This window comes from Pimephales promelas, chromosome 7 (assembly GCF_988280905.1).
Source record: "Pimephales promelas chromosome 7, fPimPro1.hap1.1, whole genome shotgun sequence".
NCBI classification, from domain to species: Eukaryota; Metazoa; Chordata; class Actinopteri; order Cypriniformes; family Leuciscidae; genus Pimephales; species Pimephales promelas.
Window position 1 is genome coordinate 12,194,299 of NC_142775.1, and position 22,672 is coordinate 12,216,970.

Consider the following 22,672-nt stretch of genomic DNA (forward strand, 5'->3'; position numbering starts at 1 on the left):
ACATTCTGCAACAAGTAACATTTCAAAAATGTTATGGCGCTTTTCCACTGCATAGTACGGTACGGTTCGGCTCAGTACGGTTCGATTCGGCGCGGAACAGTTCGGATCGCTTTTCGTTTCCACTGCAGTAGTACCCCGTGTGGGTAACACAGTCTCATCCCAAAAGGTCATATAACTGACGTCTTGGGACGTTTTTTGACCATACGTCAATATCCGCCTTTTTAGGGCCCCCTTAAACGTCGGTAGATGGCGATCCCGGGCCGTCATACAACTGACGCTTTACCTTTAACGTCAGTTAGGTGACGGGTTAGGTTTAGGGTTAAGTTTAGGTCTGGGGTAGAGGGATCCCATAACCTCATCTACCGACGTTTAAGGGGGCCCTAAAAAGGCGAATATTGACGTATGGTCAAAAGACGTCCCAAAACGTCAGTTATATGACGTCTTGGGATGAGACCGGGTTGGTGTGGGACTGATCGTTATTTGCGCGCGCCTCTAATGCCATGACATCATCTTAAAAGCGCCACATTTTCAAACCCACAACACAGGAACAATGGAGACTATCGAGGGGATGGTGTTCCTGATTCTCGGTATGTGGTTGTTTTTAACTGCTAGACGGAAAAATGTGTTTAAAATGAGGCTGATGGCAGCAAAACAAAAATACTGCTAAAAAAGTGTCTCGTGTCGCAAATCCAATGACGCTAGTAGTGACGCAGGGAATGACGATTCTGTCTGACCAATCAGTGATCTGCAGTGTTTCACGTCACATTTTAGTACCGGTACGGTACGCTTGGAACCTCAACAGACCAGGAACCATTTAAAGCGACCTGAAGCGAACCGTACTGTACCGTACCATGCAGTGGAAAAGCACCACAAGTGAGCCGTACCGAACCGAACCGTACCGTACTATGCAGTGGAAAAGCGCCTTTAGATGAACATCCAACTAAAATGTTTAAAAAAAAGTTCAGTAAATGAACAGAAAACAGACTTTTGTATCAATCATTTCAATCAATTTCCTGTTTATTTTTCTTAATTCTCCTTTTCACTGAATGAGACACGAGTTTCAAAATGAGACACAAGTTTCATGAAAACAACTGCGGTCTATACTTCAAAAAGAGGTTTTGGCAAAGAGCTGATTCCATGGACAAACGGAGACGGACTTCTGAGCTTTTGATTAGTGGGCTAAAATCTGACACCCACAGAGCTGGGCCTTATGTTGGTGCACTTAAGCCCGTCCTACACCCATGGCTGGAGAACTTTGAAGGCAAATAAGGCTTTCACGAGGCTTTCTGTCCCATGAAAGTGCTCAATGTTGGTGTTTTTTTCTATCTCTCTCGATCTTTTTGTTCCCTTTGATGTGGAGATCATTCAAGAGGTGCAGGCCACATGTTCGGCAGTCATTTGTGTCATGTTTCTATAATAGTGGTATACTTATAATTTTTTGTGATTTTTGTTTTGCGTGTTGGAAGATTGACAGTTTCTTCTTTTTTTTCTTTCACTTATTTATGCTTTTTTCTGTTCTGTTTCCTAAAGGAGGATAGGGCGTGAGGCTGCAGAGAGCAAACGCTGTGATTGACATGAGCAGAGAGCTGAAAAAAATCAGTCGAGGCTGAGTCTTTCTGTAGGTAGGCGGATGAGTGGGGCGAACCAATCCTCAGCAGAGCTTGTTTTTAATTGCCGTCTGGTAAACATCAAACGTGAAAAAAACAGACGATTCCATCTAAAGATACTGGGTGTTTTGGAAAGTACGTTACGCTGTGTGATTTCATCTTTTGCTTTATGCTGAACAACATATCGAGAGTTGTTATATTCCTGAGATTCTCACTGTCTCAGGTCATTAAATAGTTTGCTTTGTTGTCAGAACTGTAAGCAGTGCAGATGCTGAGGAGGAGTTATACTTGAGGGAACGATTGAATGTTTTAATGCTTTGCTTTGTGCTAAATGTTGTTGTTTTTTAATTAAAGTTCAGTCAAAGATGAAAATTCTGCCATTAATTAGCTATACTCATCCTCATGCCATTCCAAAGGCGTACATTATATGTCCTGTGGAGCACAAAAGGAGACAAATGACTCTTTTGCATAAAATGCAGTTCAAACTGATTGTGGTCCACAAATATATCAAATAAAATATCCATCCACTCTTAGAAGAAAAGGTTCTATATAGAACCTTAAAAGGTTCTAAATTGATACGTATTTTGAACCCCTAAAATTCAATGCATGTGATCACAAAATTCAAGATATGGGGGTTAAAAAATGTAATGAATCAATATCACACGAAGAGTGCCATTTCAGTTTTTATCCTTCAAAAATCAGCATGATTAAAAATGGGATATTAAGTTAATAAACAATAATTTAATTACAACTGAAAAATGTTGCAGAATAATGTAATATATGGATTAATAAATAACCTTTGTGCCAAAAGGGTTCTTTCTTGTCATTATCATCATTTTGTTTTTTGTTTTTTGTTTTTTGCATAAAAGGTCCTTTGCAGTTGAGTAAAGAACCCTATGCTTCATATATATAGAACCCTTTTTTTCTAAGAGTGTACTTTTGGTCATACATGGTCTATTCCTCACACAAAACTATTCTATGGCTTCAATATGACTTGTAATATGATGCAAAAATCATATGGCTCTACTTTTAAGGTGTCTTTTTTGTCAGTTTTGAAGCTTAGCAGCTGTGTTTACCAACAGTCATGAAAAATATTTTTAATGATCATATTTTGCATATCTTGTTCCAAGAAGAATGTTTGTAGTAAAATGATTAATTATGGCAGACTGCATTTTTGGTCATTTAAAAAGTTTAGGATTGTTTAAGATTTTTAAATGTTTTTGAAAGAAGCCTCTAATGTTCACCAAGGCTGCATTTGATCAAAAATTTAATGTGAAAATTGTACAATATTATTTATATAACACTTTTCTGTTAGCAATTTATTCCTGTAATTTCAAAGCATGCACATTTTCAGCATCATTATTCCAGTGTCACATAATCTTTCAGAAATCATTCTAATATGCTGATTTGGTGCTCCAAAAATATTTCATATCGATGTTGAGAACTGTTGCTTAATATTTGTTGTGGAAACTGCAACCTTTTTTCTGGATTCTCTGATGAGAAAATTCAAATAACATTTGAAATAGAAATCTTTCGTTTAACTTTATAAACATCTTTTACTGTCACTTTTGATAAATTTAATGCATCCTTGCTGAATAAAAGCATTAATTTCTTTAGAAAAAAAATCTTACTGACAGTACACACTCAAAAAAAAAAAAGATATGTTGGCTTTAATTAACTTTTTTATGTTAACAGGCTCTGGGTTAAATTAAACAAATATAATTTGTTCGTAACTTCAACATAATGGAATTAAGTAATTTAAGTGATGAACACTGAAGCAGTGTTAAAGTTAATGAGATAATTAAATGCATAATTGATGGATGATCATTATTGAAGAGACCAGATTGTAACTTACTGGAATGTGTAAGTCATCATTATGGTGATCAGTGTGTGTTTTGGGCTTGTCTTGACCCTCACATCATTAACTTTAGATTTTGCTTGGCTGTTGTATATGAGTTCTATCAGCCAGATGAACAAATAGAAAAGATGATCTGGTTGGTTGGTTATGTTTAACATAATCGTTATTTCACAATAATTTTACCTGAATCATTGAACTCATATAGAACCCAATTTCTGAGTGAAGTTTAATTTATATTATAGCAGCACTGTCATTGTCGCACATACCATTTTTAGCCTTTTCAATGAAATCAAAATGATCAAATCATTAAAAATGAAGGACAATTACTCACATTATTATGTCATCAACTTAACACTGCTTCAGTGTTCATACACAGCTTCATTGGGTTAACGTAACCCAGTTATGTGGAACCTGTTGACATAAAAAAAGTGAATTTATGGAACCTGTTAACATAAAAAAGTTAATTAAAGCCAACATATAATTTTTTGAGTGCATATTATACAGTACGTTTCTTTTAATCTCTTTTAATTTCTGTTTTTAAGATTGTGGCCCATGTATACCCAAGCATTTTTCATTTACAATGTGTGTCAAAAACACTGATTTTTGCCTCACATCACATTATGATCCAAACAACTCTGGTTGGAGTGATGTCAGGACTGCATGACCCTCGATTAATCCATTTATTTTCAATTCTCTATTTAAGGTTGCACATTGATTGGTTGGATCATTCCTCATTAGCCATGCTGTGCAGAAAATGGATGGAAGTGTGGGCGGCAATCACTCTGCTAGTGGTAGAAGCCCCACCCACACAGCCAGGTCCACCAGGGGCCCAGAGATGTGATTACAGTTCATTAACGTGGTGTGTGTACAGGGGGTGGGAAGGACACTGGTCATTATTGTGTTCGAATGTAGGTGGTGCCCTGAAACGCACAGGAAGGCGTGGGCAGCACACACACCCGTGCTGCAGCCCTTAAGTCCTTTGTGAGGAATATTGGATGCAGAGTTTGACTCTAGGAAGTTGGCAGTGCATAATTACTTGGACGCAAACAGACAGACATTTGTGTTTGGTGCAGTGGCACTTTGCATTTGACAGGGCTATTTGGGGGGCTAGCTCATATTCTAAATTCAGCCAACAGTATTTAAGCACCTATAAATTAACCACAGGTGTAATTCACAAGTCATTGAGTTCCTACATGATGGGAGATGTTTGTTTTTTATTTAATTTTCAACCCCGTATCCTGACCCTCTGTCTAAAATGATCTGTTTCTGACGGCCGGCTCCTTTAAGGCTTGTCGGTAAACGACCACTATTATGATTGGCTGACGTCATTGCATAGGAAACAGCATCAACGCCCACTCGCTATTGCATGCGAGTAAGTGTTTTGAAAACATTATCCATATAAAACCGTCATTTAAAGAATGAAGTCATTTACTTATGGTTCTGACAGGATTAACGTACGTTACCTCGGTTGAGTGGCCTGACTTCTACACCTACCTTACAGAGAAACCGATCGTAAAGAGAAACTGAGGGCATATAAATCTTTAGATGCCTATAACTATGTGCTGAATGGTCCTGTACAAGACTTGTGTGTACAATCCGCAGTTTCCCCCCCTGTAACAGCATATTGGCAAAAGAGATTTGGTGTTTGCAGTCTTGAGAGTGTCAAAGGTTTCTATTTACTTACAACATGCTTTTGCAGCGTTGAGCAATGTAGCCAATCACAAACATATCTGTTGATTCCTTTACCAACGCATTCAAGACAGTTTCGGGGCAAACTGCAAACTGTTCAAAGGGTTTTAAACGATTCCAGACGATGAATAAGGGTCTTATCAAGCGAAACGATCGCACATTTTAAAAAAAAGTTTTATTTTTGTAAGCTCAAATGGTCGCTTTGCTCTGTTCTATGAAACTCGTTCATCAAAACGAACGAATCTTTTCCCGAGTCAATTTGTTTATTTCGTTTGTTGAATGAACCAAATGACACGAAAAAAGATTCGTTCATTTTGATAAACGAGTTTGAACAGTCACGAACACGAACACAAAACTTTGTTTTGTTTTTTTTAAACGAGCGATCGTTTCGCTTGATAAGACCCTTATTCATCGTCTGGAATCGTTTAAAGCCCTTTGAACTGTTTGCAGTTTGCACTGAAACTGTCGTTTGGACCTTGAACCGTTTGGTTACCAGTGAAGTCTATCCACAAGTTTCCTACGCCCCATGAGGCCTTGCGTCAAAAGTGGGCGCGACTTCCGGTTTGAAGTAAACATAGCGCGACTTGACATACTTCACACTCGTTAATTCAACAGTTGACCGTCATTCAAGTTATAGCGATCCAAACTAGCTAACGATGTGGGAACACAACCTCAACGAAATTAAAAAGGGTGAAATAACAGTACCTTTACCCTCCGCAGTTACTTGGTTGGGAGTATTATAACATTATTAATAATCAATATTCATCAAGGTATGATGACAGACAGTTGTGTGAGCTGACAAACAATTAAAATAAAAAATACACACTTAGTCATTGATGTGCTTTGGAGTTTATTCAAAATTATAAATGAATGTGCTACTTGAATACATTCACTGGCACATTTGGTATTCTGTCAACACAGGCTTTGATTCTGAGTTTAGGTGTAACATCAGTAGCGAACAGCCAAACACATGCTGATAGAGTTTATAGAATATTAAGAATTTAAACAAATGTACACAGGAAGATTCGTCGTCTTTTGGGAGGTGATGGAAACTAACGTTACAGTCTGATTTCGTTTTCAGCTTATGTTCAAAACAATCATGTTTAAGCCACTGAATTAGTTTAATCCGGTTATACATACAACCGCGAACAGCACATGTTGTCCCTGAGCTCCGTAACGACATCTCTCATAAAGATTTGCGTCTTTAAATAGTAAAGTAATTCTCTGAAAAACTGCTAGCCTCTTCGCTAACTAACACACAAAATACCATTGGAATGCTACTTCCGCCGCCTCACCGGAAGTTTCACCCACTTTATTTTTTACAGGAGCGCCCCTCGGAAACTTGTGGATTATATGGAGAAAAATCCTGGAATATTTTCATCAAAAACCTTAATTTCTTTTCTACTGAAGAAAGAATGACATGGATATCTTGGATGACATGGGGGTGAGTAAATTATCAGCAAAAGATTTTTAAAAGTGAACTACTCCTTTAAGACCTCAACAGGAAGCAATGTCTGTTTACAGAATACGGAAGTTTGATGAGCATAAGCCCTAGTGTAAAGTATTTAATGAGAATACTGCAAATTAAAGTTTTCATAAAACATACGTTTTGCTTTATGATAATGCAAATTTTCATTACAAATAATGTTACCGTGCAAACATGTATAATAGCATTATTAAAGAAACTTGTTCTTTAGTGATTTTTTTTTTTCCTCTATCTGACAGCGTAAGTAGGTTTATCTACCCCATGCAGTGAAACATCCATAGTAAAAGCAAAGCTACTTTGATACAGTATGTGACAAGTGTTCCCTTGGGCAAAGCACTCTGGGAGCCATCTGTGTTCAAACTGCAGGGATTACACTGCTCAATCCCCGTAGCAAATAAGGGAATTAGGATGAAATTTAATCATATACCAAATTATAGTCACTGACACGATATTACAGCCCCCCATGAGCTCTGTGTGAATGCAGCTCAAACTGATTGACTTAATCCCATTCCTCAACCTGATTTTGTGATCATAGTATCTCCCTTGCCTGGTATTCAGTCTAATTTCTGTTGGATTTCCCTGTGAGCATTTCACATTCACATTCTTGAGTGTTTATAGTCCTTTCATTGTGACTGTCAGGATGTCACATGCTTCGTTTATTCATTAACTGGCTAGATATGACAGTGTTCTTCTCAAACTTGTGATGCTTTCATGTGATTCCCTGTCTTGGTCAAGAGCGCTGTTGAACTTACTGTTATTGAAAAGTTATTGATCTTCCATTCAGAGCCTGTGTGGCCAGTCATTTAGATACTTTCAGTTCTTTTCTCTCTTTTTTTTCCGAATACTGTGTTTCTCATTGCAAAAGCTATCATGTTCACAATTTATTCTCAAAGTCATATTGAATGAAGAAGTTGCCACTTGTTTCCTGTTCTTCCTAAGTTATTTTCAGATGGCACTTTGCCTCAGTCCCGCCACTTCTGAAACACTTGGTTTTTGCAAACATGCTATTAAATGTAATTTATCATTGTATTAAAAACAGACTCTGTTGACTCTGTTTACCAAGATACTCACAAAGACGGGTATTTTGACACAATTTTATGAGTATTTGTCTTTTGCTGGTGAACAGCCATTTATGTCTTAAAGGGATAGTTCACCCTAATTTGAAAATAGAGAAATGAATTACTCACCCATGGTGTTTTTCTAATGCTGTATGCCCTTGTTTCTTTTATGGACCAAACGAATAATAATAGTGCCCCGCTTGATCACACTCATCCATATACCTGCAGTAATGACAGGGAATATAGCGACCAGCATCAAGCTTTTTAGAAAAGACCCAAAAGTATCACTGAATGGTCCAGTGTTCTGGGGATATACCATATGAAATGTAATGTATTATATAGCGGTGCAGTCTCTCTCAGAAAAGGCACACAAGCTGTGAGAAATCAAATGAAAGTTAACCAAAGCGCTGTTGTCCTGTAAACGAGAGGCCGAAACACATAAAAAGTTTTATATTTTTAGTTAAAACCGGAGCGTGTAAACAGCCCCTAAATCGAATGTGTAGCCTATCATTATATTAGGTCTTAAAGTGACAACAGCCTAATATACCTTCTGCTGCTTATGTCATTAAAGGTGCAATGTGTGATATTTCTGAGGATCTATTGACAGAAATGCAATTTAAGATCCACAACCATGTGTTCAGTGGTGTATAAACACCTTACTCAATGAACCGTTTTTATTACCTTCTGTGAAGGTCGACATATTGTGACGTCATGTTTCTACAGTAGCTGAACGAGAACAAATGCTACAGAGCATGTTTCGTCACTACCTTGAAAGAGAAGCCGCAGAAAGCTAGAAGCTAGCCGTAGACACCGCGAGTAGTGACTTTTCCCTTGTCAGTAGTGTAAAATATGTAGTTCGATAGTTTCATGTAACTTAGTTCTTCTCCCTCACTGTGTATATGGCTTTGACAATCAGCTGAGATTAGTACTATTGACCATAAAACAGTCTGTTACAGGAGTCACCAACCTGTCGATCGCGGTCGACTAGTCAATCTTGGAAGCATTTTAAGTCGATCGTGAGGAGTTTTCAAAACCAGAGAAAAAAACTATATTTGTATTCATTTATTTATTAATTTGTGTGTAGTAAATGGTGTCAAAGGCGAAAGCGCTGTTAATCATGTCATTTTTGCCGTGCGCACCTTTGGGCTCATGCGGACGCGTCGAGTTTAAACAAGGCTTTACGCTTTAACCAGCTCAGCCACGGTAAGAGCTTATATTAGCCAGCTATGTGGGGAGAAATGTGTTGGTTACGTTTGTGAGACAATCAGCTGATTACTATTTTTATGTTTATATATTAAGACTTCTGCTGTCAAACGATTAAAATATTTAATCGCGATTAATCGCATTAACGTCATAATTAACTCGCGATTAATCGCACATTTTTATCTATTCTAAATGTCTCTAATGATTTCTTTTTGTCCCATTATTTTTTTTCTAATTTTAATGCTCTTATCAACATGGAAAATGAATGCTTTGTGCAAATGTTTTTTATTGACAACAACGTTGGCATATACTATGTTCAATTTCACAATAAAAAATTCTCACTTGGAGCAAATAATCTCTCACACAATGTAACACTGTCCATCAATAAAAGGGTGAAAGAAATACTGACGAGGTCCTGATATTGACGAGGGGGCGGAGAATTTGCATTAGCTGTGTGTGTGTGTGTGTGTGTGTGTGTTTGGCCATCATCAAGTGGTATTTCAGACTGGACTTGCTGCGATGATGATGAGTTCAAAACAACAAAACACACAGATCACTTTGGTCTTGTCAGTGGGACCATTTTGGCAACTTTTTAAAAGTAAACTTTCCATTCAGAATCTTATTGGCATGCATTTCGGCGTCTCGCACTCGTCATCCACTCAAAACGTAACGTTAATCTACTCTTTGGCCGGCTTGCAAGCCAAAACGACAAACGAATGTGTGCGGCGGGACTGTTGTTTTGCTTACGGTCTAGCTAGATCCGCTTTCGCTTTGGTCGGCGAAGCAACAAAACGTCCTCGCGCGGCGCAAGCCATTGAAATGAATGGGTTTCACAGCGTAGCGCCCCCATGCCACGTCCTGTTGCAAAAGCATGTGAAAGAAAACTACAAGGTTTGCAAGGCCAAAAAGACTGTTAATCGCTTGATAAAAAAATTAACGCTGTTAAAATGGGTTTGCGTTAACAACGCTAATAATGCGTTTAACTGACAGCCCTAATTAAGACCCTTGATCCTCACCTGACTATGGCTTTGTAAACTTTATCCATGATGTGGTTCATAATAGACTGTGGTACAGAAACAGTGACAATGTTACACACTCTTGGCTTACTCTGGCTATTCTGCTCTCTCAGACGACGATATGTTTGTTTACATTTTAAATTTACATTTAATCATTTAGCTGACGCTTTTATCCAAAGCAACTTACAATTGCTATATATGTCAGAGGTCGCATGCCTCTGGAGCAACTAGGGGTTAAGTGTCTTGCTCAGGGACACATTGGTGTCACGCAGTGGATAAGAATCACTACACCAATGGTTTGTCCCGTTTCAGCCACCGTAGCTTCTTCGAAAGGGAGGGGTGAGCAGTGGGCTTAGCCCTTAGTGCAAACTCGCAAACAAACTAGATGTCGCTAAAATCTACACACTGCACCTTTAATGTTAAACAAAAGACAAAGTGAAAATAGTTGGATGTTTTATTGCAGGGATTTGGCCATTAAAAAAAAAAAAAACACCAATTGTCATACACGTTTGTGTGGCCTATTGCTTTCATTGACAGGCCCGTAGTGAAATCGCAAAACTCTTAAAATGATTTAGCAAATACTTCACTTGTTGAGGCACTTCAAGGGTTGATGCCAGACATCTGTTCACAGTCTCTCTTCTTCTTTGCTCTTCATATGTCAATGATTCTCCAGTGTATACAACTGTGTATATGAATGTGTGGCACTCCGGGGTCACAGCACTCTCTCCACGTCCCACGCCAAGCTTGTTTTTTTAGAATTCTCCTTTCAGTTCCCTTCTCACATAGAGATATGCCTATTCATGAACAAACACACACAATAAACATTTACTCTCTTACACAGGAAGTTTGTAGTCTATTTACACTGTCATTGGTCATGAGGGGACATGCTTAAAAAATCCACAAAACGTTCCAGGATATTTGAGGGGACTTTAACACAAATCTCAGATCCTCAGTTTAATTTAGTTTTCAGATTTCCCTTTCAATTAACACATGATCATTGTTAGCATATTACTTTCATTGACTTTCTTTCATTCTTTTATATTTTGATGTTCAAGAGAAAGCTCTAAAATAAACTTTTAAACTATTTTTGGATAAACTACATTACCGTTAAAAAGTTTGGGTATGGGTTTTTAATGTTTTTGAAATGAGTCTCTTATGCTCATTAAAGGAGTAGTTCACTTTTGAAAAAAAACTTTTGCTGATAATTTACTCACCCCCATGTCATCCAAGATGTCCATATCATTCTTTCTTCAGTCGAAAAGAAATTAAGGTTTTTCATGAAAACATTTCAGGATTTTCTCTATATAATGGACTTCAATGGGAACCAAAAGGTTCAAGGTCCAAAAGAGAGTTTCAGTGCAGCTTCAAAGGGCTTTAAATGACACCAGACTATGAATAAGGGTCTTATCAAGAGAAACGATCGGCCATTTATAAAATAAATAAAAAAGTTTTATAAGCACATTATGCTCGCCTTGCTCTGTTCAGTGATGAGCGATCGTGACTCTCCTGTTCGTGACTCTCCTGTTCGAGTCATGACTCGAAGGGTCCTATATAAGACCCTTATTCATCGTCTGGTGTCGTTTAAAGCCCTTTGAAGCTGCACTGAAACTCTCATTTGCACCTTGAACCGTTTGGTTCCCAATGAAGTGCATTATATGGAGAAAAATCCTGGAATGTTTTCATCAAAAACCTTAATTTCTTTTCGACTGAAGAAAGAATGACATGGATATCTTGGATGGCATGGGGGTATGACATTATCAGCAAAAGTGTTTTTTTTTTTTAAAGTGAACTACTCCTTTAAGGCTGCATTTATTTGGAAAACAATCAGTAAACCAGAAATATTGTGAAATATTATTTCAATTAAAAAAGCTGTTTTCTATTTTAATATATTACAATAAATTGTGATTTATTCCTGTGATGGCAACGCTGAATTTTCAGCATCCTTCAGTCACATGATCCTTCAGAAATCATGCTAATATGCTGATTTGGTGCTGAAGAATAATTTATTATCAATGTTGAAAACAGTTGTGCTTCTTGAACTGCACTTATTTAAAAAATAATAATAATTTGTAGCTACAGATTTTCTACAGATTGCCATATATAGATTTTCTAATAATGTATTGGGTGTTTTCTATTAACTATTGTAACCAATAACCAACCCCTGAACACCATGTAAAAACAAAACGACCTGTAATTGGCAACCTTTCATGTCAGTCAAACAGGCCTATCTTGTTTAAGAGGTTTTTGATTATAGCATAAGTTATAAAATGGACCAAACTGCTGACAGTCAAACGTCTGGCTATTTGAATCTTCAATATGTAATCATATAAAGTCCATGGCAGCAGAGGGCTCAGCCAAGCATCAGAAGTTTATCACAGAAACTAATTTTCACCAAAGTGAGCGATGACCTCTGACTCCACACTGGAGCCATGGGAAAGTTAGCTGGGAAATCTTAGACAGACACACAGCCAGACGCTTCCAAGTCCCAGTCCCTATCTTAGAATGCCAGATACCCCCCACCCACACCAAAACACACCCAAGCGCTAGAAATCAGCCTACGCTTGCACACACATGCTCTCTCACAGATATATTCACACAAAAACACAGATGTGCGCAGCTCACCCACCCACACACACTCCCAAACTCTCGAACACACTAAACATAAATACCTGCCCACACTTGCACGCGTTTACGAAGATACCCAAAGACACAAAGTTCGTTCGAATGAATTTCCACGTTCAGCTACTTCCCTGCATGCATGCATCTAGTCCTTGCATCGCACTCTCACGCATGCATAAATTCACACACTCTCTGCCTCCTTCACACACATAGTTAAAAAAAAGGTGAAATTCTGGTTGTCTTTGTTCGTGGACGTTCTCTCTCTCTCTTATCCTCTTCTTCTCGTATGCACCCTAACAAGTGCAGAACTCCGTGTTTATATGTGTGTGTGTGTGTGTGTGAGAGTGTGGGCGTCGTGGTGTGGAGAGGGAGGTCTTAGATGCTGAATAACAGTAGTGTGTCTCTGGCAGCTGTGTGTGAGAGCCGTGTGGGCGTCCTCAGCCATGAGACTGTCGGGCTCAGACCGGGCCTTGTGGCTTGTAGCCACCGCACTAATTGGGTAGAGTTGAAGTATATGCTCTCCACAGCCTGAAATACACCGGCAGTAAAAGTCTGGAGTACCCACAATGCTCGTTTCACACAGTGTCTCGTGTTACAGGGGATTCAAAGTTGTATAGATTTTTGCATTTTGATGTGAATTTGGCCTTACAGGTATAACGAAATTTGATTTGAACAATTCAAACTCCTCAGTGGAATGATTTGATGCATATTTCAGTCTCACAAAAAGATTTCTCCTATGATTGAATCAGAACACAGCTCTGTCGCAGTCATAAGTAGATAAAAAGATTTGAATGAGAATGAAGCAATAAGCAAAGAGAGGCCGTGAGGGATATTCTTAGGCGCAGAGCAGTGTGAAGCACAGCAACAGAAATATGAAAAATGCACCAATGTTCAATAAATAGTTACAGTTATTGATGATCAAAATTGAAATAAATAATTCTTAAAGGAGTAGTTCACTTTAAAAAAAACTTTTGCTGATAATTTACTGACCCCCATGTCATCCAAGATGTCCACGTCTTTCTTTCTTCAGTCGAAACGAAATTAAGGTTTTTGATGAAAACATTGCAGGATTTTCTCTATATAATGGACTTCATTGGGAACCAAACAGTTCAAGGTCCAAAAGAGAGTTTCAGTGCAGCTTCAAAGGGCTTTAAACGACACCAGACGACAGTGTTGTAGTCGAGACCACCTCACTCGAGTCCGAGTCGAAACCGAGACCAGAGAGAGTCGAGTCCGAGTCAAGACCGAGTCCATAGAGAGTCGAGTCCGAGTTGAGTCCGAGACCAGAGACGGTCGAGTCCGAGTCGAGACCGAGACCAGTGAGGGTTGATTACCTAATTTACTTTTATTTACTTACAGAAATCCTTTTTTTTTTTTTTTTTTACTGAATTTACTTTACTTTAAAAAATATGATCAGTTTAGGGTAAAAAGGCCACATAGTAGGTGGTGTTAAAAGTAATTTTGTTACAATTTGTCATGCGCAGTTGCGCACTAGAAAATCACCAATCACTGGGCGTGTCAATCAATTTAAAGAAATATTTTATTAACATATTAATAATCATGAAAAATATTTTTAATTGAACTCGAGTGGACTCGGGAATAATTACGAGTCTTAAAAAAAAAAATGTTCGAGTACGAGTCAATTCCGAGTCCAAATGGACACGAGTCCATGACAAGACCAAGACCATTAAAATATGGTCTCGAGACCGAGTCCGAGACGAGTCCGAGTCTCGAGTACTACAACACTGCCAGACGATGAATAAGGGTCTTATCTGGGACCCTTCGAGTCACGACTTGAAAAAAGATTTATTCATTTTGATGAACGAGTTCGAACAGGAGAGTCACGAACGCGCATCACAGAACAGAGCAAGGCGAGCATTTGAGCTTATAAAACTTTTTTATTTATTTTTGAAATGAGCGATCGTTTCGCTAGATAAGACCCTTATTCATCGTCTGGAATCGTTTAAAGCCCTTTGAAGCTGCACTGACACTCACATTTTGACCTTGAACCGTTTGGTTCCCATTGAAGTCCATTATATGGAGAAAATCCTGGAATGTTTTCATCAAAAACCTTAATTTCTTTTCGACTGAAGAAAGAATGACATGGATATCTTGGATGGGGGTGAGTAAATTATCAGCAAAAGTTTTTTTTAAAGCGAACTACTCCTTTAAACAAGCCAACAAAGTTCATTGGCCTCCTTAGTCCAGCTTAAGTTGGTTTGCTGGTCTGTTGGCTGGTTTTAAAGATGCAACGGTTTATTAAATTGTGCACATGGGTACTTTTTATTCTTGAGTGCACCAAACTCATCTAGTTTGTTTGCTGCCAAAAAGCTTTTTTGTTTGTTTCATCTGACCACAGAACCCTGTGCCGTTTGAAGATCCAGTCGTGTCTGACCACTGAATATGCTGGAGTTTGTTTTTGGTTGAGCGAGTAGGATTTTTCTTGAAACCATCCCAAACAACATGCGGGGATTTAGGGGTTGTTTGATTCTTTTTTTTTTTTTTTTTCTGACCCTAAGACTCAACCAATCTCTGCAATTCTTCAATCTATAATGCTTGAAGAGTGTTTGGCCACTCAAACTTTCCTTCTCGCCGTGCATTAAGACAACATAGACACAACTATATTGTCCTGGCAGATTCGTAACATCTTTAGTTCACTGGAGCTTCTTAATTTTGGCCCTGGTTGTCAAAATGCCACTTTCTGTTTTGTGATGTTCAACAATCTTTTGCTGCACATCAGAACTATATTCTTTGGTTTTACTCAGTGTGATGGATGATTAAAGGGTCTAGGGATAGTCAGGATTTAGCTTTGCGTTAGTAGAAAACCTGGAGTATTTTCAATACTTACAATAATAAGTCAATAAGTCATGGCTGGACAATTTCATGTTCCTAGTCACCCTGGTGTGCTAAAAAAAAGCAGACTTCAGAGATATTTTACTCGTAAATAATCTAGGGGTGCCAATAATCGTGGCCAACGTGTTTTGGAGAAAAAACATTTATTTCATAATGTGATTTCCCCCCACTTTCAAGTCTTTTACTGCAATGTAAGGTTAGATTTTTGCATTTTTTTTGAAAGATCAAAAGTATTAACAATCCAGATATATATTTTTTGTTACAGACATTTTTGATCATATTTAATTGCCATTAATTCTGACTACAACAGTATGTCAACAAAATTACATGCGGCAAATGTAGCTCAAACAGTCGAGCATGGCACTAGCAACGCCAAGGTCATGGGGTTCGATTTCAAGGGAATGCATGAACTGATAAAATGTACCTTGAATTCAATGTGAGTTTCTTTGGATAATAGTTTCAATCAAATGAATAAATGTTATTCTGTCAACCACAGATTTTCTGAATAGACAATGAAATTATGTAATAAAATATCAACAATTGTGTATGTTGAAGAAAATACTTGCATTCATATCATTCAAAAGTTTTTAATGATTTTGAAAGAAGTCTTTCCTGCTCTCAAGGCTGCATTAATTAATAAAAAATACAGTAAATACAGTAATATTGTGAAATGTTATTGTATGGTGGGCCAAACAGGAAATAATTAAATGTAATCCGAAATATATAGTTAAAACTCTGAATATATAAATGTAATCCTGAATATTTACATTTATATATTCAGATTTACATTTATATATTCAGAGTTATAACTATATATTCAGGATTACATTTATATATTCAGATTTACATTTATACATTCAGAGTTATAACTATATATTAAGGATTACATATATATATATATTCAGAGTTACATTTATATATTCGGAGTTATAACTATATATTCAGGATTTACATTTATATATTTGGAGTTATAACTATATATTCGGGATTACATTTAATTATTTCCTATTTGGCCCCCCATATTATTGCAATTTAAAATAATGTTTTTTTTAATTTATATATATATATATATATATATATATATATATATATATATATATATATATATATATATATATATATATGAATACATTTAATTTTTTTCCTGTGATGGCAAAGTTTAATTTTTCAGCATCATTACTCCAGTCTTCAGTGTAACATGAACATCCAGAAATCATTTGAATACGCTGATTTGGTTTTAAAAACATATCTTATTATGATCATTGTTGAAAACAGTCGTGCTGTTTACATTTTTTCAGGATTCTTTGATGAATAGAAATTAGAAATAGATGTCTAAGTCACTTTTGTCAGATCAATTTAGTGCATCCTTGCTGAATAAAAGTATTAATTCTAAAAAGAAGTAATAAAATCTCACTAACCCCAAACTTTTTAACAGTATTGCACAAATATGTAAATTCTGTTGTAACAATAGGTCATTATGGATGATCGGATCATGATCAATGCGATTTCTCTGGTTTTGTGCGATTTTATTTCGGCTAATGAAAACGAATTTGTGCACATGCAGTGTTTAAATTGTAGTTCTGTGTGTCAGCATTACAATGCAATGAGATGAGACATTGCAATAAGTGAATGACACTCGTTGAAACAGTATGTCAGAAAGGGCTCAAACATGGTAAATTACATTCAGAAGCAGGTGAGTGGGGACACCGTCAAGTGTTTCCCCTCAGCTGCAGTCTCAATTAATATAATTTACTCTCGGCACAAAGGGTCTTATAATTGCTTCACCTCGTATAGAACCAATAGAAACATTTGATTTGATCTGATTACACTTGTTTAGCTTCCAAGGAGCAGCTGTATAATCTATCAAAAACGGCAATAGCAGATTTGTGCATCATACATCCTAGATTGTCTTTTACTCTGTGTTGCAACAGAACATAATCTAAAAACATTCTGATCCATAAATCTCAATAAAACAACTAAATGTAACATACACACCGACAAAACAATACCATTTCACAGGTAACAGGCTGATACATAAACAAAAATAAATAAATTAACATAACCACTGAAAAACAATCTTTATGCATTTGGCAAAATCTTTTATCCAAAGTGACTTTCAGTACTAAACATTTTATCAGTATGTGCAATCTGTGGGATTCAAACCCATGACCTTTGTGTTACAAGCATCATGCTCTATATGGAGAACCGTGAATCCTAACTAAAAGCTGTACATGGTTATCAAGTAACTTAATATATGAAATCAGCATTTGCAATGCACATTCAACGAGAAATTAGAGTGTAAATTATTTGTTTTAGAAAAGCAATGGGTAAGATCCGATTCAGACAGGATGATAAACCAATTAGTCGTCCTCTAGTGAGAGAAAGAGCATAAGGAGAGATATGGGAAAGCACAATGCCCAACATACCAGAGAGAGAGAGAGAAGGAAAGAACATAGGGAAACAAAGAGAGAGGTCAGATTGAGGGCAGTTCAAAGCCCAGGGGAAATGAGCCACAGGCCGTGGGCGTTGAGAGCGAGTGGGCTACCTGTTCTGTTCTGGTGAAGCCGATGTCATTACGGTCTGGGCACACAGATCTGACAGCTGCTCCATTAGTTCTCCAGTCGGTGATCAGATAAAAGATCCTTTTGTCCTGTGAAGCCAATATACACAAGAGCAAAGGGTCTGGAAGAGATTCAGCCAATTAAACCACACCGGATTTTTCCTTAAAAGAACGAGTGGTTGCTGCATACACAGAAATACATTTCTTTTATCTATGTGTGCATTGACATTGCATTTAATAAGGTGTACTACACTGCATGCATTAGTTTATATTTTTCTATTGATTATGACAAAGGGATGGCCAATAATATTGTTCATTTTAGTTCAAGAATCAAACGTAATCAAATATCCCGCGACTCCCTCTTGTGGTTCGTTTAATGTGACGTGGTGTACATACTGAATGGAATTTGCTAAAAATAATAATAATCAATCAGCCCATTCTCACCCCCAAGGCGTCACCTAACTGACCCTACCCCCACCCCACACCTAAACCTAACCGCGTCCTCTAACAGACGCTTTCCTTTAGCGTCAGTTAGATGACGCTGTAGGATTGCGTCATGTAAGTGACGCTAAAGGGCGCCTAAAACGTCAAATATTGAAGCATGGTCAAAGGTGACGCCTTGGGGTGAGAATGTGTTGAATCAATATATCAAAAAAACATTGGCTGTAGCAGGATTTTGGTCAAACTAAAGACATAACTGCCGAGTGCATGTACACACTTGCTAATGAACTGAGATACTCTGCTGCTTCCTTACAGAAGACTTCACCTCACCTAGATCCAGCAGCGGGGTCAACCATGGATACAGTCATGGGAATCGGTCGATTGAGAAGTATGTAGAAGAGTTTATTGAACTGGCACATCTCACCTCAATGAGAAAAGTGTGCTTTGTGAGCTTTTTTCTGAACTGCTCAGTTCATTCATTCCCTGTGGTCCTCACTGGATTTTAGAGTATTATATTGACCTGGCCCTTTTGTTGAGTGGCTCATCGTTTACTGTTGGCGCGGTAAAGGAGGAGATCTTTGCACTCACAGTATCCCCTTCTGCTGAGATCGAGTTCCTTCACGTCTCCTCTACTGAATCTGAGAGTCCTCACGTCCCGCCAGTCATTGGGTCTGCCACCGGATCGGTCTATGGGCGTTCAGGGCTGATGTCCAGCTTGGCAGATTCCCTGTTAAGGTCTGCAAGGATCACCTTGCTACTAGAGCCTCGTCCCGCTGAGACCGTCCAGCCTAAATCTCGTCCCACCAAGCCTGTCCCAGAGCCTGCCGAGCCTGAGCTTCACGTCACCTCTGCCAACCCACAGACTGTTGACGTCACCTCTGCCGAGCCAGTGTCTCCGGACGAGATGGCCGAGCCTGTGTCCTGCTCCCTGTACCATATCTGTTCCTGAGCCGGTGTCTGTTCCTGTTCTGTGGCGGCCAGAGGGGTCTTCACCGCCGTGGTCCCCGAACTATCTACAAAAACTATCATGGTCGCCTGCACAGCCTGGTCCGCCTACGCACAACGACCAAGGTCCACCCATGCTCCATGACCCAGGTCTACCATTACAATGCCCTGGTCCAGTTCCCCTGCATGGACGTGGCCCTCCATCCCTTCCCCAAGACCACCTCCGCAGTCTCATCGTGACCATACGTCAACATCCGCCTTTTTAGGGTACCCTTAAACGTCGGTTAGATGATCGGATCCTAACCGTACCCCAGACCTAAACCTACCCCGTCACCTAACCGAAGTTAAAGGTAAAGCGTCAGTTGTATGACGTCATGTAACCAACGTTTAAGGGAACCCTAAAAAGGCGGATGTTAACGTATGGGCAAAAGACATCCCAAGACGTCAGTTATATGACTTCTTGGGATGAGACTGTGTTACCTGAACTTTTGTGTTTTCTGTTTTGAGCGTCTGGAAGACGATCTTAAAGGGAGGGCTCTGTTACGATTACCCACGCACTCCCTGGATTATCACAGACTACATTTCCCATCATGCCCCTCCCTGGACTGATTATGCCAAATACCATACACCTGAACTGTGCTGATTACACCCACCTGCAACTCATTTACACAAGCATATAAACCAGTTCCACTACACCAGTGCGAAGTCTTGACTTTCCTGGCTGTCATTCTGAGCGGTTTTCACTGTGGTTTATTACCTTGACCTTAGACTGTGTACCCCGTTTGTTGATTGTTCTCTGCCTACCTCGACTTGGATTGTTACTGGACCTTGCTTCTCGCCACCTGCCCCGACCATTGCGTGCTATCTGCTTTGTCTCTGCCTTTTCTCCATTGCCCTGTCTGCTGTTGTTGATTCCCGCCTACTCTAATAAAACGCTGCAAATGCATCCCCTTGAGTCTTCTGCTTCCTTACACATTTACTACTCACCCTCTTGTCGTTCCAAAGAAAGACTAGATTTTGATGACTGTTGACCCCTGATTAAAGCTCTCATGCAACAATTAAAGAGTAACTAAATCCTAAACCAACTTTTTTTAGTTAATGATTTGTAAGAATGGATCTTTATTAATACCAGTCATTGATTCGAGTAACTTTTTTGACATTTGTGTATAAAGTGTTTTATTTCTACAATATATGGTGTAAAAACATCTTAGTGCTGCCCTCTTCAGGTTGAACGGTGGCCACTGCAGTTGAATTTTCCTATTGGATGTTCCGCACTTTGTGACGTACGCAGGTTTCAGCTCACCACGCTTTTGGTGTAACAGGAGAATGAACCTCATTGAAGCGAAGATGCTTGAGCTTCAGTTGATGAATGTTTATATGGATTCTTTATGAACTTTTTTGAAGCGGCAAAGTGGTAGTTGCGTGTCTGTTAATGGAGTGACAGGAAGCTCTCAGCTTTCATCAAAAAGATCTTCATTTGTATTCGGAAGATGAACGTACAGTAAGTGGGTTTGGAGCGACTAATTTGAGTAATTAATCAAAGATTTTTAGGATGAACTGACCCTTTAATCACTGTAGAATTCATTCAGGAAGAAAATTTTATTAATGTTGTGGGCATATTTTTCTGCTGGAGGTCCTGGACAGATACATGGCATCGTGGATTCTATCAAATATCAACAGATAAAATATCAAAACTGTGGTACTGTAACAGTGCATGATGGGTCTGCACAGCATGGTAGATCCATGTTCTCATTCTGTTTAATTATAGCCTCTTTTTCCTATTTGTAGTGGAGATGAGTGGTACCCGGTGGGGTTTTCTGATATTGTAGACCAATCCTCCTCAAGGTTGTGCGTGTTGTGGCTTCACAATTGCTTTGCTGCATACCTCGGTTGTAACGCGTGTTTATTTCAGTCAAAGTTGCTCTTCTATCAGCTTGAATCAGTCGGCCCATTCTCCTCTGACCTCTAGCATCAACAAGGCATTTTCGCCCACAGGACTGCCACATACTGGATGTTTTTCCCTTTTCACACCATTCTTTGTAAACCCTAGAAATGGTGGTGCGTGAAAATCCCAGTAACTGAGCAGATTGTGAAATACTCAGACCGGCCCGTCTGGCACCAACAACCATGCCACGCTCAAAATTTATTAAATCACCTTTCTTTCCCATTCTGACATTCAGTTTGGAGTTCATAGCTGCGTCCCAATTTGCATACTATCCATCCTAAATAGTATTCGAAAATAGAATTAGCACGTCCCAAATCGTAGTATGTTGAAATGAGTGTTCCAAGGAGACCCGGATGGTCTACTATATCCAGTCAGATTCCAAAGAGCAGATCGATGCACACTCACACACTAACAGCTGATATTGCCCACAACCCATCACGCGTTGGACGAGGATTCGGTCAGAACTACAATCACGAGTGAAAAGTGTTACAAAACTACAGACATGGAGGGCGCGCATGTCCCGCAGTTGTGTTGAGGAGTTTAGATAAAGGGGTTTAAGTGATTCATTATCAGTATCTAACCTGACAAAAATGTATTTATGCAATGTTGGCTACATTATTATATGGCATTTGCAGAAGCATTGGGAACTTTTGTAAAGATACGTTAGACATTTACTTTTAAATGCATCATTATATTCAAATTACAAACACATGAGGAGAGTCTCCGCACGAAAACCCAGGACTGGGAGATGAACGTGAAAGCGGTAAGAAATTAATTTAGGTTGAATGGAGGATTTTAACTGTGACTAGATGATTGACAGGTCAGTTTATGGTGGCAGGATGCAGGCGACAGAGCTGTCCGTTAAGGATGACGCAGTAGTATGTCCCAATGCTTGCTTACTCGTTGCTACACACTCAAAAGTATGTACTTTTTCCTTCACAAAAAGAGTACATACTTAGTATAAGTAAGTATAAGTAAGCGAATTGGGACGCAGGGCAGGAGATTGTCTTGACCAGGACCACACCTCTAAATGCATTGAAGCAACTGCCATGTGATTGGTTGATCAGATGCATTGCATTCATGAGAAATGAGAACATCATGAGAACAGATGTTCCTAACAATCCTTTAGGTAAGAGTATATATTACAAATTACATATATCAGATATTACATAATTACCCAATTACAGTAATAGGTTTCAGCTGGATTTTTGAAGAACGTGAAAGAAAAAATGATGTTAAAAAACATTTGTTTTGTTGGTTTGATTGTTTGTTTTGTTTAGTGAAAAGTATGACTTGTCTCACTCATCGTATGAATCAGTTACATTCCTTTTTGATGTGATTTCGAGCTTTTCTTAACTCATTGTCAACTGCACAGTTGTCATTTTTAGGATC

General features: G+C 38.6%; 1 protein-coding gene and 1 long non-coding RNA gene across 3 annotated transcripts in view; one reads left to right on the forward strand and one right to left on the reverse strand.

Annotated features, from left to right (window-relative positions):
- Positions 1 to 1,017: 1,017 nt before the first annotated feature.
- Positions 1,018 to 13,561, reverse strand: LOC120477559 (uncharacterized). Of its 2 annotated transcripts, XR_005622422.2 has the most exons (5): positions 12,587 to 13,561; positions 10,505 to 10,711; positions 7,828 to 7,920; positions 3,797 to 3,876; positions 1,018 to 2,039 (listed from the first exon to the last, which is right to left on the reverse strand). It is a non-coding gene; the product is annotated as an uncharacterized LOC120477559 (long non-coding RNA). The 2 variants fall into 2 exon arrangements; XR_016169259.1 differs by having other exon boundaries at positions 7,828 to 10,711.
- The window catches only part of nab1b (NGFI-A binding protein 1b (EGR1 binding protein 1)), a 50,137-nt gene continuing 33,923 nt past the window's right edge, over positions 6,459 to 22,672 (forward strand). The window contains exon 1 of the mRNA XM_089133066.1: positions 6,459 to 6,598. The gene's annotated coding sequence lies outside the window, so the exon portion shown is untranslated. The remainder of the gene's footprint in view (positions 6,599 to 22,672) is intronic.